This window comes from Odontomachus brunneus, unplaced genomic scaffold (genome assembly GCF_010583005.1).
Source record: "Odontomachus brunneus isolate Ranch 3 - 2012 unplaced genomic scaffold, Obru_v1 Obru_scaffold_063, whole genome shotgun sequence".
In the NCBI taxonomy this organism is placed as follows: domain Eukaryota; kingdom Metazoa; phylum Arthropoda; class Insecta; order Hymenoptera; family Formicidae; genus Odontomachus; species Odontomachus brunneus.
Genome location: NW_022639513.1, coordinates 870,618 through 889,801, shown reverse-complemented (window position 1 = coordinate 889,801; position 19,184 = coordinate 870,618). Strand labels below are relative to the sequence as shown.

Sequence of the window (19,184 nt, the reverse complement as noted above, 5' to 3'; positions counted from 1 at the left end):
GAGACAAAAAATATATATATATATATATATTTTTTTTTTGTCTCTATATAGTCACATAAGAATACTATGTTAAATAAAAAAGAAAAGAAATAGTTCCATTCAATGAAACATCGACATCATATGCTGTCAAAAACATAAGTATTTGCTTCGATTATATTTATATGGTCACAATGTGGTAACAAATTGTTTGATGAAACGTACCGCATGAATTGGCAATAATTATCAAACCTTGGCGACAAATATACAGAGAAAAGAAGTACTTAAAAATTTATTTATGAGATATGAAGTTTATTCACGGAAATGAACTTTATATTCCATAAATAAATTTTCCAATATTTTTTCTTGGTGTACTAAGTCTTGCTAAAGGTTATTTATTAACCTATTAATAAACTCTCTTACCAAATTATTTGATTATATTCACTTACACGTTTAGTTAAAACCATTTCACCAAAGCATCCGATAACTATTATTCAGGCTTAATGATTATTACCAAATTATTTTTTAGTGCGTATTCATTAGACGTTAAATACTGAACAATCCTGTGGGAAGCGCGTTCGATGCGCATAGCATTCCAGTCGATTATATACAGCATTAAATGCGCGTATCTCTCCTCCCACCAATACAAATATATAATACAATATGTCGCTGTCCCTGTATTCTCGAATGCATCTGCAACAGTAACGACATTTTGCCAGAGCTTAACTGTAATACTCGAAATATTGAAATCTCGTCCTTTATGGATAATACTGCACGAAACTCGAGTGTTATAAGTTTATAATCCCATGGGCATTATGAGAATGTTATTTCGTGCGTTCTGTGCTATTTCGTTTGTACGATAGTAGCTGGAAACGTCGCACAATGATAGAATTGACTAATCTAACCGTGCGAAACTAAGCATAAAACGCGAATAATGCAAAAAAGCCATTTATTATATAATATAATATGATACAATAATATTCACTAATAATTTTCACTGTTAGAGAGTCTTTTTAACGAATTATAACAATAATTTGTTAACAAAAACTATTACTTATTTAGAGTCACCGTTTATTTCCTCTGCAGTATAAATAATATGTAAGGTTGTTTCTTTTGTCGGATTATGGATAGCAGGATATAAATCAATACTCAATTCTCCCTTAAAATGAGACATTTATTGAAATCGAGTGCAACGTACCAGGAACAATCGTACGCGAGATATAAGCCGCAATGAAAATTAGACTCGATTTGAATTGTGATCAACGAACGTAACAACGCGTAAGAGTATCCGAATGAATCATTTCCATCATATAACGCAGCGTCATTTCCAACATATATCGCAATCAAGGTCTTATTAATAATAACGATTATTAACCATTATTAGCCACTATAATGACACGATAGCAGTTTTATGAAATACAACTGCAATTATTATTATCATTATCACATATATTATTATTATTATTATTATTCATTTATTATCCAATTATTATTATTATCTTTCTGCGCAAATTAGTAAAGAAGTAAAAAAAGGACTAAAAAAAAAATAAATAAAAACTAAAAAAATTTTTTTAATAAACAAAAGATAAGCACAAATATATTTATATATCATTCAAATTTTTTTCATTATTTTTTATGACAGATTAAGTAATTATAATAATATTAAATAAGTGTTTTTTTATCATAAAATAAAATAGAATATTTGTTGTAATTCTGATTTTTTATATGTTTGTTTATTGCGTTCGTGCGTGGGGAATTGTATCTCTTAAAATTTCTATTATGTTCTTAATATTACTTTTTTACTTATTATTTTTCATTCTTTCTATGCAAATTAGTAATAGAAGATTTAGCAAGATATATGAAAGCTCAAAACATTTTTTAAATAAAAATTCAACAAAAAATAAATACACAAATATATTTATACGTCTTACACATTTTTGATATCCTACTAATAATATACTCTGAAATTTATCAATAAATTCCGTCTCCACTTCGCTCGACTTTCTTTATTATCCTGTTTGCCTCAAAGCACGTGAGGCGCACGTGATAAACACGAATACGACATACACAAATCATACAGTTGGCGACATAAGAAAGTAGTAATACTCCAAGAACATAACAGAAATTATAAGAAATACAATCCACGAAGAAACAAACAATATAAGAAATACAGAATACATGATATATAAGAAATACACACAATACATGAGAGAAATACAAGAAAATAGACGCATCTATGAAAAAGTTTGCAACCACTCATCGGTTTGCCCAAATTTAGGATTACTATAAATATTATATTTTACTTTATAACAAAAGAAAAAAATTCTTACTTGATATCACTACAATTATTTAATTTGTCATAACAAATAATTAAAAGAATTTGTTGATAAAATATAAATCTAATATAACGTATTTTGCTGGATTTTGAGATTCTCCATAATGACAATTTTTTTAATGACATGAACTTTATTCGTATGCAGAAAAAATTGTTATTATCGAGAGCCTCAAAATGTACATTCTCCAAATGTGAAAAACGAAACTTGGTCGCTCTCTTTTATGCTTATGATGAATTTATGATAGATTTGCGGATATGTAAAGTAACGAAATACTGTGGAAAAAACCCAGTTAAAATAGATAGTCAAAATAATGTTAATCTGACGTCATTTTGATCAAATACTGACCAAATTTATGTCATTTTTTGGTGAAAATGACGAGAGTTTGACATTATTTTGACTATTTGTTCTACCTGGGAAGTAACGTTTATTTGAATACGATATGTGTATATTATTTCGTATGTAATTTACTATTTTTTCGTATATAATTTATACAATGTATATTGTATCTAGGAAAAATCTTGAGAAATTTTTACGCGAATATATTCGCGGAGTCGCGGTGTCGAAAGAAAAATACTCACGATTCATTGTCAGAAACTAGAGTTTCAATGAGAGGATTAGATTCGAACGCAGGTCGCGATCGACCGAGTCCTAAACTCCGATAGTCCGGCAAAAAAAAAGTAAAAGAAAAAACACTGCCGTTCAAATTAGAAAATTTCGGTCGATCTCCACTCTCCTGTTCCTCGACGCGCCAAACCTCTATCCGCGATCCTAACGGGTTCTTTCCCGCCGAGTCTACAGCTACGAACGGCCACGAGCCGCAGATGAGCTCGAGACTTTTCCTGCTGTTTCCAGGGTTCAGTTCAAAGGTTAAAGGCTAATGGCGCCACTAGAACTCCATTTGCAAAGTTAATGGCGAACTAACACACACGTGCCGCACGTCACCTTATCGGAATGTTGTATGAGAGGGTGACTTCGACCTTCGAACTGTAAAGGGCTCTCTCTCTCTTTCTCTCTCTCTTTTCTTCGGCCTTTTCATCCCTTTCGTAGGGCCGAGTGTCCGGAACGGCGACGTCGTTCGTAGGAACATAACGTGGCGCGATTTCCACGATAGTTTCTGCCGCTGCACAAAGCGCTCGCAATCAGTCATACGCGTTCGATGTGGCTCGAACGACCGCACTTGCCATTTGCGTCACCGTGAGCCGCTGTTCGCCTTCTGTACCAGAACGTGTAGTAATCGAACGAGGACACTAGCTCGCCACCGAACAGGAAATTCAATTTGTCGACGAAAGAAAGAAAGAACCCGCGCCGTATATTTTGAAAATTCTCTTCTCTCGACGAGCTACGGCTCCGGAAGATCGCGGAAAACCGGAGAAATTTCCAATTGATCACGAACACCGTGACGACAGTCTCAACGCTAGTCCCTTGATCGACCCAGTTGGGCGTCGGAGATGGCGTATATATTGTAAAGTGTCAACGACTGTCAGATGTAAATAAAGCAGCCAATGGTTCAATGAAGGAACTTGATTTTATTAATTCCCAGAGAGTTAAGTCCTCTCATTGAATCATCGAACTTCATCGGGAAGCTCGACCAAAAATTTATCTATGTATGTTTTGCATAAGGTGATGTTATTTTTATTCTAATTATTAACCTCTACGGTCTGCTCTTTCATGACATTTACAGTTTTTGCATTATTATAGAATTTTTTCATATATGCAGAGTGTTCCAAATTCTCTTCCGTATATTTTTGTGGGAAAATATACGGAAATTCTTTTCCGTATATTTTCACGTAGAATGGATTAACGTGAACGTAAAAGTCCAATTAAAACACTTAAAAACATTTTTTAAGTTTTTATATATTTAGTTTTTTATATTTTTAGTCTTTTTCTTTTACTAATTTGCATAAAAAGTGTGAATGATAATAATGACAATAATAATTAATTATAATTGTATTTCACACAATTGCTGCCGCATCATTATAATGGCTTCCCAGCTTGTACGGATTAATAATTATTAATAAAGTCATTAATTATCATTACTAAGGACGTTATTATTAATAACGTCTTGATTGCCACGCTGCGTTATATAATTTATCAGGATAACATTTTTTTCCCCTTTATACTATACCATATTACTGATTGAGACTATTGGATTTGATTAGGATCATTGGACAAATTTCTCTAGTCGTTTAGTCGGGGATACCATGTTCAAATCGTTTAAAAGCCGAGTACACGTGTGAGCTAATAATGAGTCGAATTGGCGGTATGAGAGAATTGATCCAGATACCTGAAATGCAATAATTTTCTCTTTCTCGAAAATTGCCACCTTGCCTTTATTAACAATATACAATTCTGCATAATGTCCTCAACACGCAGTATAATTAGGTCACCAGTATTTTCTAACCATATACCTTGACTTCTGAGCATTAAGGTAAAGCAATCACAGTGACAGATTACTACTTTGATACATCGTCTGTGCTCTTTCTCTAGTATTCGATAAATAATAAACCAACAATGTATACAATTAGAAAGTCCTAAATAACTTAGTTGCATGACATATTAAAGCTATTGTGCTGGTCTGTGTAAGGTCAGATGATTAAAGCTTGCAATATCTTTTATCTCGATAAGTTTCTCCCATATCCGGGAAATTTTTCTCAAAGAAACAGATTTTTCGAAAAAAAATAGTTTCTCTTGTTTTTCTTCCAGCGCTTTAAAAAGCCGACTTTTTAAAATTATGAATCATATTGCTTTTACCTTCAAGATTAAGAAGATATAAGCCATATAAAGGTATATGGCGCGAGGAAATATCGGAACGATCGGCTACTGTACTCAATACGATTACTAGCGATTACTAGCGCTATCTAGTGACGATGGAATTTTAAATTAATCATTTTCTCTGAAACGATAGTTTCGTTCATCTCGGCATGTACATATTTGTAATCCACGCGTCAAAATTTTTTATTTAAGTGTAAAACGGAGTCAAAATTTTTGTCCGAAAAAAATCTACGATATGTCTATAGGTACTTGGCCGCACTTTTCATCCCAAAATTAGTTATCTCACTACGATACACACACACACACATATACACACACTGACAATTAGAGATCCCATTTTAGTCTCAAACACGCGTTTTAGAATTAAAATAAAGATATTATAGAAATTCGCGTCTTTTTCAATCGATAACATCAGTACACTTTTAAAGTATTAAGTAAGAAATTCTATTTTTATACTAATTATCCGCATAATTTTTTTAGAATATAATTGGAGTTCAATCCGATTTCCTAAAAAAATCATGGGATCTGATTAGTAAAACTATGAAAATTCAGATTTGATGTATGATGTTTTAAAAATGCGATTCCAAATGGGAAACAGATCCCATTTTTTCTGTTGAATATTTTTTCCCAAAGTTTCTTTTCTTACAATCTCTATTTTCATGTTTATGTTGAAAAAAATATTTAGAGCGCTTTTAATATATAACATTAAACTATTATTTATTAACTTTTAATCCGAATTCTCACAGATTTAATTAAATCCCATGATTTTTGTGGGAAATTAGATTGGATTCCAATTAGATCTCATTAAATTATCTATAGTAAGGATTAGAATGAGATTCCCTATTAGTATTCGCAATACGATACCACTTATTTGGAACATGCTTGGACAATCTGATCGGCATATATACAGGGTGTCCCAAATCATCATTCTCAAACTTCACGAGAGCATAGAACGGATTGAACATAAAAGATATTAATTGAAGAAAATTTGTGCATTATTGCGCACAATCATATAACAATTTTCTTTCGTGAATAATTAAAAGTCTACGTGGTTATTTGCAAAATGATAAAGAATTTTTTTGTTCAATTTAATCTATTGTATAAGCACATAACAGCACACTACAGCTTATCTACCATATCGTGTATAATCATTCACCAATCTTCTTTAATTAATATCTCGAGCTCTTTATTACGAATATCGCAAAACATAGGACTTTCATGTTCATCTCAATCCGTTTTACGTTCTCGTGAAGTTTGAAAACGGTGATCTGGGAAATTCTGTATGTACTATATTTAGAAATGTTTAGCAAATTCCCGTATATGGCACCAGAAAAAATAATTATTTTGGAGGATAAGACTCTGAATCCCAATTATATTTCAAAAAATTTTCTCTGAGGTTAGGTTTGAACTATTTTGGAACCCAGTTTTAAGTACATGTTCCATCTAGATATTCATATATCGAGACGGATCACACCTGAAATCGTACGAGACTCTTATGCGTGCATGCATCCTCACTCGAAAACCGCGAACGTTCCATAAAACGACACGTAAAATTTGCAGTTAACAGAACAGAACATGGCGGCCTCGCGGCAACGGCGCCACGATAACTTCCCACACTGTAACTCCCACACTTGAGATCGAGTTTTCGCCTGTAATCCGCCACTCGTCCTACTTCCTGACCCGGAATTAGTCCGGCAATTCCGCCGGCGTATCCATCAGCTAATTTATTAAAGCCCCTGTTTGTTACCGCTGGTGAAGCGGGCAAAAGGTCGTGCCGCCTTGCCTCGGTGCGCGACGAAAAGTTGCGTGCTGCTGCGCCCACGTGCTAATTAACATGCTAATTTTCTCAATGAGGTAATCGGCGTGTCGTTTGGGGAAGTTGATCGTTAGACGGGCGACTTTTATGGGATACGCTTTGTTAGCTCGCGTTGCACAATTAGTTCTTCGCGCCATGAATTTTACTATACAAGTTTCTATATTGTATAGAAAAAGGGTTCCAGACTTACAAGGTAGACAGCACACTTATCAGATTGCAATTTTAAGTTCGAGATATATTCGAGAAGTAAGTTTGAACAAAAATATGTCTGGAAAGTAGGAATAATGGTTAAAACGAGCCAGCTTGATTCACATTAGACAGATCGCTCTTCTCAATTGATCCTTAGATACATTTTCATCCGAACAATGACATCTTCTTAACTTAAAATTGTAACTTAATAATGGCGTCCGAATCTAAAGTTGGATATAAAGAGTGACAATAAATATTAGATTCGCTCGATAGATTAAATATGAAAGACGTTTGTTTTGACGATAATTTCTCCTTATCAAACGCATATATGACTAATGATTCTCTCAAAACCAAATTATGGTTTTCTCATAATATATCTCGTATTTAAAATTGCAATCTAGTAATGCAGAAACGTGTCGCTCGAATTTTAATTGAATACAGAAAGCGACGGTAAAAATTTAATTCGCACGATAAATTATGAATAAGAAAATCTGGTCTTCTTAACGATTATTCCTCCTTCCTAGATATATTTCTGAGTGACGATTTACGTCTTTAATATATCTCGTATTTAAAATTGCAATCTGATAACGCAATTGAAACTGTAACGTCCAAATTTAAAATTAGCCACCGAGGACGACGAGAAATATTTAATGCACATGATATATTACGAATGAGGAAGCCGGTTCGTCGAATTTTAACGATTACTCCTTTCTAAGATTACTCCTTTCATATTTCCGAGTGACGACTCACTTCTTAAATATATCTCGCATTTAAAATTGTAATTTGATAGCGCAATTAGAACCGTAACGTCCGAATTTAGAATTAGCCACGGAAGACGACGGGAAATATTTAATTCGCGATAGATTACGAATGAGAAAGCTGGCTCGTCTTAATCATTATTCCTCCTTTCTAGACATATTTTCGTTCGAACTTACTCGAATATATCTTGTACTTAAAACTGCAACCTGATAACGTAATTAAAATCGTAACGTCCGAATTTAACATTAGCTAGGAGAACGATGGAAAAAGTTTAATTAACAGGATTGATTACAAAAGAAGTCGTTTCGTTCGGTTTAGATAGCCAATAAATAGGAAGGTTTTACGAATTATTCTAAAATAAATAAATAAATATATTAATATAGAGTTTTGACCATTTATTATTGTTTTAACTATAAAAATTATATTTAATTATATTTTATTTATTTTATTTAAAAAAGAATTTTTATTTTTAAAAAAGAATTGAAGTTTCCTCACCCAAGTTGTTTGTGCTGAATATATCACCGGACGCCTCTAACTAGCGAATAACATTACGTGTGATAATCTGAAATAAATGGGACTAGAAAATTTAAAAGCTTTTTTAAATTTTCTGGATGATGAACTTTTGTTGTGCGCGAAAAGTCGAAATTTCACGAAATGGGAGCACTTTGTAATTACGAATAGTAGTAATTTTTATTTTCTCATTTTTATTTATATATTTAATGTCCCTGAAGAAACTTTGGCAATTTTTCAAAGAATAGGTTTACTCTTCACAGCAAATTTAATACAATTTTTAAATTTTTTATTAAAAATTTTTTTTGTTATAAATTATTACATGAACTGTAATGTTATCCGCTAATTATAAGTGTCTGGCGACATTGCACTCAGCACAAAACACCGAGACAAAATTTCAACTTCACCTTTTCAAGTAATTTTTTCACACTTAAAACAATATAATAAATAGCACGATTAAATGCCTATATTGACATCTTCGTATATTTCTTTAAAAAAAAATTTCCAAATATCTCCTATTTTGTCGGCTATCTAAAGCAGAAGTTTCATAACGATTAATCCTCCTTTCCAGACACATCTTCATATGTTCGAATGACGATTTACTTATCGAACATGTCTCGTACTTAAAATTGGAGTCTGATAACGCAATCAGAAACGCAGTGCTCTACGACGACGCGTTCTTTCCGATCAAGTGTGCAAAGAAAAATTAATTTCCGTTAGCCGACAGATCCAGCGGAACTACTTGTGCGAAAACTTTAAATTGCCGGCAACTTTCGCGGCTCGCTTTCAAATTGGAAACGATGCTCAAAATTCGCTGGCGCTCCCGCTCTTGTTGTCACCTGCTGAAAAGCGACTGGAACTTTTCAGGGATACGTTGCCGACGCTTTGCGCTCCGGTCCTTTTGAACGCTCGCGTTTATCCGGTTCGCAAAAACGACGGAGGAAGAATCGCTGACGATGAAAGGAAGAGAATCAACAGAGTGAAATGGAAACTGTGGGAGGAGCGCTTCGTCGTCGCCGTTTAAAAAATGGATAGAGGATTCATAGGAGCAGCGAAGAGCACGACATAGGTAAGAGAAAAGAGAATATTCGTCGTAAGAGACGCGAGGAAAGATTGCTTGAATAGACAGGAAGAGAAATGGCGTATGTGCGAATTTGAAGGGAATAATTGATAGACAAATATATGGTAGATCAAACAAGTACAGTCGTGGGCAAACGTTATTGTTACGATTTTTAAGTATCATTTAGGTATTGTCGAATTATTTATGAATTTTATAAATACGTCGAAATAATAACAAATAGAGTAAATACTTTTACTGACAAATGAAAATTCCTCCGTGCACTCACATAAGAATAGGCGCTATCAGGTCGAAATCACGCTGAATTTAAGTCAATCTTTCCTGGTGCCATTATCTGTTGAAATTAGGATTCTTTTGAGAAAAATATAGACTGAGCCAATTGTGCATATTAATAATAACACAAATACACAATATAGTAGGCTATCAATGATATCAAATCATTGAGGATTCTTTTGAGGATTTTTCTCGAAAACGATAAAAGGTTTAGGTTAGAGAGTTATATATTTGGAATTAACTCGACGTAAGCTTTAATTGTGTGCAAAAAGCTGTTATTACTGAGGCGAAACTTCTGGCCGCCCTCTTTTACAATTCAGAACAAAATTTTCTCTCTGTCATTTATATTAGTTAAATAGAAAACATGCGGTATCGCAGTGTTTGCTAGTCGTTTATCTATTTTAGCTACTTCCTCGTGTCTAGATCAATTTTGCTATAACTGCAGACTTGAAAACAGCTTCAGGTCCTGCGCTATACAACAATATAAGATGGATTAATCGATCATTTTTCACCTACTAATGTGTTTCAAGCTGCAAGTGACTGGCCTGTGTATGTGTGTGTTAAATCGATATAAATAGATATTAATCATTTGTTCTTTGAATACATGTGTACGCTCATGTGACGAGATTTGTGAGGCAAACCGAGAAAATTGAAACACCCGATATTACAATTTGACACACACACACAAAATTTATTGATTATTAACTATTTAAATAAAAATGTCTTCCTATTTTACTATAGAAGGTATCACGATAAAAACATTAATTACACTTTACTTTATATTTACCAAATCCGCTTGAAATGTTTGTTATATAAAAAAATATCAAATTTATATCGATATAAAATATTTGTTTATTTTTAAATTAAACTCTAGAAATAAAAGGCTGTGAGTTGGATGTCGTATAAATGGATTTTATTGTTACATAAAAATATTTGATGCTACATCAAGTCGATTGTTAAATGTAACATCAAATCTTTTATATAACAATTAATAAAATTCGCGTACTGACATTCAACGCATGGCTTTTATCTTTAGAGTTTGATTTGATATCATTGATAGCCTACTATATTATGTATTTGTGTTATTATTAATATATACAATTTTTTCAGTCAATATTTTTGCCACATACCTAAGCCGAAGGAGTTTGGTTTTCTACATTTTAACTTTATATATTTTGTTGAAGGCCCAATGCAGATTCTCAAAATATAATATTATATTATACAAATTGTGTGGGGGAATACTTACTGTTGTTTTCTCTATGCGGAAGTTTAGGAGAACATACTGTATGTGTGATAGCTTATCCGCGTCAGACAACAATAACAAAAACAAGACGCTACGCACGTACCACGTGACTTATGTTTACCATCTCACAAGAAGCTCGTAATATATCGGAAAAGCCAAATAATTAAAACGATGTTCAATAATAATATTTCGACACATATTATATATTTAATAATATTATCATAGAATACACGAGTTCCTACTTGTATTCTGATCAGATTATTAAATATATATATAAATATGTGTTAATCTTCATTGATTTAAAAAAAAAAGCTTAACATATGACTGATTTACCAACGATACAGTTCATAAATATAATTTGAAATATATATATATCATTTACCTCGTCCTATTAAAACGTATATTGGCCGTATATTCGATCTGTTAAATGCAATTAATTATATTTCGTAACATAATAGGACGCGGTAATATGATTATGTTAGGCATGAGTGATCATTACGTTCAATATGATAAACGGTTTAATAAAGATAGGTAATGAGTACATCAAATATAATAATTTACTTCTTCGTCTTATCATGATTCTTTTTTTCGGGTTCAGAATTTTGATAAGAGAGAAAAAGATTTGAGGATTCAAAATAGGAGAATAAGAAATAGTGCATAGCATCTTTAAAATTGGAGACTGTATATTATTAAAGACAAAAATCAGCAATTGCAATTGCAATGTTTAAACCGGTATTTACTGTCCATTTATTTATTTGATAAGTTAATTATAACTTTATATAAATTTGATTATTCATTAATCTCTATACTTAATTCATATGAAAAATATTGATCTAAACAGCTAAACGATAGTCTGTGAACATAATTTTTTTAATTAATGACATTCTTAAGGCTTAGTCAAATATTATATATAATCTACAACTATAAATACTGGTTTTACAGGAAAAAAATTAATATTCGTGAGATTGATGCTGAATTCTAAATTTCACGACTTGAATCAGAATCTCATATCTCTTACTCTCAGTAAACTCATTGTTAGTGTAATTTTGTAAAAAATCTTAGTAATTTCGTCAGAGATCTTCGTTCTCAGTAATTTTGTCAGAAGTCCGCTAAAAACGGAAACATCTAAAATAATGAATGATCATACCTGGAAATACATGATATATCACTAACCTGTCTCATCGTCTTGTGTCCTCTGTCCCGGCTTCATCGTGACACTGACGCTGACACTGACACTGGCACTGGCACTGACACCCGTATAGATACAAGCCAACCAGAGAAACGTGTTAATGAACGCGATGACGATGAAAGTCCAATTAATTATTTTAAAAATCGATGATGTATATTATAATTGCACGATAAAAATCAAAACAAAGGCAACGATATACGTAAAGATTAGGCTTTTTCAGAAATTCTCAGACAATTAATCGTTGATTGACTGTACAAATGTGAAAGAAACAACCTTTCTCTATGGTTTTATACTCGCAACGATCCTGTCAACTGTATATTTTCTTCTGTAACCGAAATAGGAACATGCTGCAGCGTGGCCATCTTGTCCTGGTACAGGGCCAAGTTGGCTAGCAATTCAGGATAAAAAGACCGTATAAATATGTATATTGATTAATAGTTCTTGGTTCTCCGCGAGAAGTTTCCACAGCCCTTAAACTTTAACTTATTTATTCATATGCTTGATTTCAATCATTTTACGATTGAAAATTGGTTTTATTAACCGGAAAATTGGTTTTAATAATAGTTTATCATACACTTACACAGAAAGTTTCAATCTAACTAATAATATGTTACTCAAGTTTACTCTCACTTGCGATAACGAATATTAATACGAAATTTCGAGATGCTCTGCAAAATTATTCTAATTCTTAACTGTAATACTATCTCAATCTTTTAATGAAATTCAAGGAAAAGTATCAGTATTTAAAATAGATGTCATAACAAATTATCGCACAGACTCAACAGTAAAAATAATGGCTCGTAAATAATCATTCTAAACTTCATCAGAAAAATATTCTCAAACCGTTTTACAGCCTATTGTTCCTATCTATAACTGAATTATTATGTTTCGAGCGATACGTAGCACGTATATCGTTGCCTTGGTTATTATTCCAGTTCGGATGATTAAAATATATCACGACGATTCTTGAAATATTTAATCCGGCTCTTGTCTGCATCGCATTAATTAATACGGGTTCCTCCGGTCAAATGGTGTCTACACGAGTGTGTCAGTGCCACACATGGAGTATCCGGAACAGCCGAGAGCAGGATGCTGGGTCGAGGGAAGTTAGGACGAAGAACACAGAACTTGGTCAGCGGCATACTACAGCGGCATAGTATTATGCACTTCTCCAGGTGCATCAAATCATTGAATATAGAGGGAGCCGATTTTAATGGGCGTTTAATGAACTTATCGAGAATGAAGAAAGATCTGAGTCGAATTAGGCGGTCACTCGTGGTCTGTCGTTATTTGACAAGTGATCATAATATCGTCAATTTTTCGTCATAATTGATAATACTCGTTCATATGTACGTATTTCATATAGGAAATATCGACTTAAACAGCCGAATAATAGCCCATGAGTACAAATCTGTAATTATGCTCTCAAACAAAGATTGCAAATACTTTACAATTATGAGAGAGAGAATATCAGTCTTAGAATTTAGTATAAGTCTCATAAGTACTGAATGTTGTATCCAACTTTGTTGTGTTCAACAAAGAATATTTCTCCAGCAAAGAATATTTTCTTTACAATGTTCTTAAAATCTCACCATCACAAATTTTGGGAAAGTTCATTAACCTGTCTCCAAAAGAACAATTTATTCTTTTTACAAGAATATTAAAGGCGAAAGAGCTTTTAACCCCATGAACGGGCAGAAGTTGAAAGTATGCATTGGACTCTTAACAATACTCTCTCACATACGTATAACTTTAGACTAACCAAGCAGAGAGAATGTCGGTTATGCAGAGGTGAGAAAGAAGATAGCTCTCTCTCTCTCTCTCTCTCTCTCTCTCTCTCTCTCTCATATTTCGTGTTGCTTTCGGGCATTCGTTTGCAAAAGATACCGGCTCTAGGGGATATATACCTAGAACTCAAGGAGGAACTTCACTGGAAGGAGTAATGGTGAATAGTCTATTAAGTCTGGTGAAGAACACTCGGCTAGAGTTACTACCATCATAACAAAAAGCAATCGGCGGGATGTCACAGTGGATCCTCAGGGATCTACGTGACTCAAGGAGCTGTCAAAGCAAACCTACCACAATCTACCACTACTACTACTGCAAGAATGTTATAAAACTTTATCGAAGAAAAAGGTCGTTTGTCTCTGCAAATCGAATTTTTTCTTCAATTTTTTGCAATTTAATATCCTCGAGTGAAATGTTAAGTTTATTAGAATTGAAATACATTGTAAAAACTGATGCGTTAAATTGAACACATTTCATGTGTCTTAAATCATCCACTCTCATTTATGTGCAAATTTAACACAAAACATATGTGTTAAAAAGTAACACGCATAATATAGACAAAATTACAACAATTATTTACATACAATTACATATAAATTATAACATTTATTTACATACAAAAATTTAACACTTGAATACCGTTAGGAATCACAAGTTGTGTTAAATTGACATATTTATTATGTCAGACATAAATTATGTCAATTTAACATTTTCATTTCATCAAAACCGTAGATTAATACTTCTCTCAAATGTTAAAGTAACGTTTTATTTTACTTAATTTCACATTATACATATGTCAATTTAATACAAACTGTGGTTCCTGACGGTATTCAAGTGTTAAATTCTTGTGTTGTTTTTAAATATTATGCATGTTGCTTTTTACCACATTTGTTTTGTTTTAAATTTATACATAAATGAGAGTGGATGATTTGGGACACATGAAATGTTAAATTTAACACATCAGCTTACACATCAGTGTACTTATAATAAACTTATGATAGAGTTGTGATTAGATAAACTTATAGAATACTTGAAACAATTAACATTTACTTGGATGCAGTATGCATTTTTCTGCTTGTAATATTATATCTCGAGAGAATCTCCATGGAGCCCTTAAATTCAATAGAATTTGTAAAGTTAGTACAGAACCAAAAAATTCAGCTCGGCTATCCCATATCCTTTCTCAACGATCAAATTTCCGCTTTGCGTTACGGCTCGTCGATATATGAATACGCGTAGTTTCGCGGTAGCTTTCTCCAACCCCGTCTCGCACGCTGCCTTGTTCGGGGAGTACTTCCCGTATTCGTATTCGGTACGAGGCGTAAGTTCCGAAACTTTCCGTTGCATTTTGTAGAACGTGCGGAGTTATATGAGGTAACGCGCGCATTAAAGAATGCCTTATATTGTGCGCTGCTGCGTCCAAATTGGTAGCAGTTGCTTTCACGCACAGCATTTTACAACATTTACCGTCGGCACACGCCGAGAACACAACTCCGTGGAGTTACGCGGTGAGAGGGCGGGGGGAGGGGGAGTCGCAAATGAGCAGAGTCGAGCGAAACGTCGAGGTGATCTTTTATTGTTTCATATTTATACACGTAATAAGCATACGATTACATCGTATTACGTATATATTCATATAATATCCAGCATTTTGTACAATAAATAAAGACTCTAGAGCATCTTAAACGTAACGTCGCGTGGTTCGTGCGATTAGCATCGAATATACGATAATTCAACGAGCACTCTAATATCCCTCGTTACACTTGAATTAACCGCGGGCGAGAATTAACGCGATCTCACGATGAGATTGTGAGCTGTTTTCGCAAATCGATATCGAGAGTATCTCGCCTTAACTCCACAAGTCAAGATATATATACACACGCAGGCTACATATCCGCTTCTCTCGCCGTGGATTGCCACGACTTCAGTACACTGAGAAAAAGAAGTGGTTGATTTAACGAGGCTTTGCTCGAACGAACAAAATTCGTTCAGGCAAACGTTTGGTCGGTTCAATTATATAGTTGCTGTGATAAGTTCTGTCAATCGATTCCACGATGGCGATTTAGTCAGTGATTATATCGGCGCAACTTATTGTCGCGCTTACGCGTAATTTGTCCAACAGATGCAATGTTTCTCTGAAGGCGGGTGACCGCCAATTTTGTCGATCCAACTGCTTTTTTCTCAATGTACGGTTACTCTTGATTGCACCTCCGACAACGGTACGCGATGACATTTACAGCGTGATCAGTGACGAGCGGACTAGCGCTTGAAATTATTGTACCTTGAAACGCACAACCAAATTTCGACTCATCTTCGTCCGACTGATCAAGATCAGAGATTTTGGCGAAAGTCGGGAAAATCTCGAAGTCGTTCGACGGACCTCCCGATTGTGAGAAAAAGGTCTGAGTGATCTTAAGAATCTTCGAAGTCTCGACAGCTACGAGAATCTTGAAACACTGATGTCTTTTGAATAATTTGACGTCACAACGAGAACGATTTCGTGTAGAATATTTACAGTCTATTAAATATCGACACACACAATTTCTGTCGCTTTGCGCGGGCGCTTAATGCCGCGAGACTCTCAGTCAAGACTGCCAAGACTTTTAAGGGTGATACGGGACTTTTAGATTTATTTGAGACTATTTCGCGCCATTCAAAACTTGGAAGCTTTTCGAGAAACCTCGGCTCCGAATGACATTCCGAGCGATGTGAAAGTCCAGGACGACACGTTAAACTGCTGAAAAATTTGCGAGTGTAGTCTATCCTAATCGTTCTGGAGAAATATAACGAACTGACTGAATTCGGTTAAAATAACCAAAGTTGCGTATAGTTAATTATTTTCTTAATCGTATTCTCAATTAAGATTTAATATGAGCTAATTCAATTGAAGACCGGTCAATTGACAATTTATTTCAACAAATTCAATCGAAGGTCGTTCGATTGACGAGTGGTTTTAACGAATTCAATTAAAGACCGTTAAATTGGCTATTGATATGACCGAAGGGAATTAAAGATCGTTCAATTAAAATTGAACTAGCAAGGGACTATTTAATTAGTTATTGAACTTAGAAAATTTAATAAAAGGTAAAAATTAATTTAATTTTTTAAAATTAATTTAATTTAAAGATTAATTTTAAAAAATTAATTTAAAAATTAATTTAAAAAAGTTAATTTAATTTAATTTATTTAAAGATAAATAAGTGAAAAAAATTAAGAAGTAAAATTAAATTAAATTAAAAAAATCGTCTGATTAATGATTGATATAAGTAAATTCAATCGATTCAAAGATTGTTAACTCAAGAAAAATATTTTGATAATCCAAGTAAAATTTTAAATGTCGCAGTTAAATTTCGCCTGATTTTAAGGCTCTCGATAATGACAATTTTTTTGCATGCGATTAAAGCTCACATCGAATTGATTCCAAATCTTGTAATTCTCTAATCGGAGCTTTTTAATATTCTCAAGAAAAATAGCCAAAATTTATTGGCTATTTAGATCTGACAGCGCCTTTACATTCACTTTTTAAGACGTCTTTTAAGGACAGATTTTTGGATCTGTTGAAATTGAGATTCTTTTGCACCATTTTTTCTCGAGAACAGTAAGAGACTTAGATTAGAGTTACATATTTGGAATCGACACGACGTGGGCTCTAATCGTGTATCAAACAATTATCATTATTAAAGACCCTAAAATTAGGCGAAATGTCTATGGACGCTTGGCCGCACTCTTCATTGCTGTTTTCGTATCTGCTAACAAATTGTTTGTGTTGCGTAGAATTTGCAACAGCATTCTAGCAATATCTGCGAATTTAACGAATCTAAGTGGGTGTGAAGAGTATATATACGTTTATCTCTCGTCATCAGTCTTTTTTGTCTATCACAGCCAATTTTTATAAAAAGTGTGATTATCTTTAAATTAGACAGACGCCACAGACAGACTCCTTCTTGTCAACTTTTACAGACAGTATAGACAGAAATTCTGTCTCTGTCATCTGCATTGATTAAATCTTCATTGATTACAAAACATATGCGATATCACAGTTTTCGCTAGTCATTTATATCCATCTTAGTCATAATTCATGGTATCTCTATGACTGCAAGACCAATCGTTAATTGAATTTAATCTTTAATTGAATTCATTGAAATCAATCATTAATTGAACATTCTTCGATTAATTTTGACGAATCAATCCTCACTTAGTAGAATTAAAATATATTTGTTTAAATCAATTATTAAATTAAAGAAAATTTAGTTGACATTTTTACAATTCTAAAAATAATCTGTAAACTAAGTTCCGGACTTGAAATATCTCAGAAGATTCTTGCATTTAATTTTTTTTTATTGGATAATGATTGTTGTCCCAAAGAGCAGTTTTTATTGGCCGCTTCCATCAATTAAACATTTTTCGATTGAATTTGCTCAAATCAATCGTCAGTTAATTGAATTCAAACATACTTGTTCAAATCAATTATTAAATTAAGAAAAATTTAATCAATATTTTTACTCAATATCAATATCAATATATTTAACTCTAACAATAATCTGTAAAAGAAGCTCCGAACTTGAAACATCGCATTTAATTTTTTTTATCGATTAGGGACTATTGTCCCAAAGGGCAGTTATCGCTTTTAATTTTCACCGATTCGGTTAACATAATCTGTAAACAAACTTCCGGGCTTAAGACATCTCGGAAGATTTGCGCATTTAATTGCGCGATGCGATTAAACAGATCTGATCAAATGATAAATCTCGATCGGATTAGTCGCCTCGACGGAACTGAACGCCGTCCCGTCTCGTCTGCGAAATCCGCGGCGATTTCCTCGCGAGGAGCCGAGGGGCGAATCGAGACGCGGGCGGTAATAAACCTCCAATAAATGCAGAGATATTGAAAAAGTAACGGCGGTCCTCGCGTCGTCCGGATGTGAGAAATACGCGGAATCCCGAAGGGCTCCTTCACGGGATATCCTCCGCGTAATCGTTCGATATATTCGCCGCGCGCGCACTCGCGCGCATCTAAAAAGAAATATCGCGCTTAAGCTTAATTCGGAAGTGAGTATGATAAAAATTAATGGCACGCCTCTCTCCGGGCGCCGGCGGTTAGCGTCGTGGCCTCGTAAATTCTGCATAACGGCACGACGTTACGGAAGTAACGCGCGATTCAGCTCGCAGCTCCGTTCGCCCACGAGCGAGCACGATCGATCCGGGTCTCTCCTTCGAGCTATCGAGCTGCACCGGCTTTAATCGCACCCGCTCTCC

The 19,184-nt window shown here is 33.9% G+C and overlaps 1 long non-coding RNA gene across 2 annotated transcripts in view; it reads left to right on the top strand.

Moving 5' to 3' along the window:
• Positions 1-19,184, top strand: part of LOC116846307 — a 160,222-nt gene that overhangs the window by 6,956 nt on the left and 134,082 nt on the right. For both annotated transcript variants that reach the window (XR_004378449.1, XR_004378448.1), the window contains exon 3: positions 9,226-9,427. This is a non-coding gene — a long non-coding RNA (uncharacterized LOC116846307). The remainder of the gene's footprint in view (positions 1-9,225; positions 9,428-19,184) is intronic.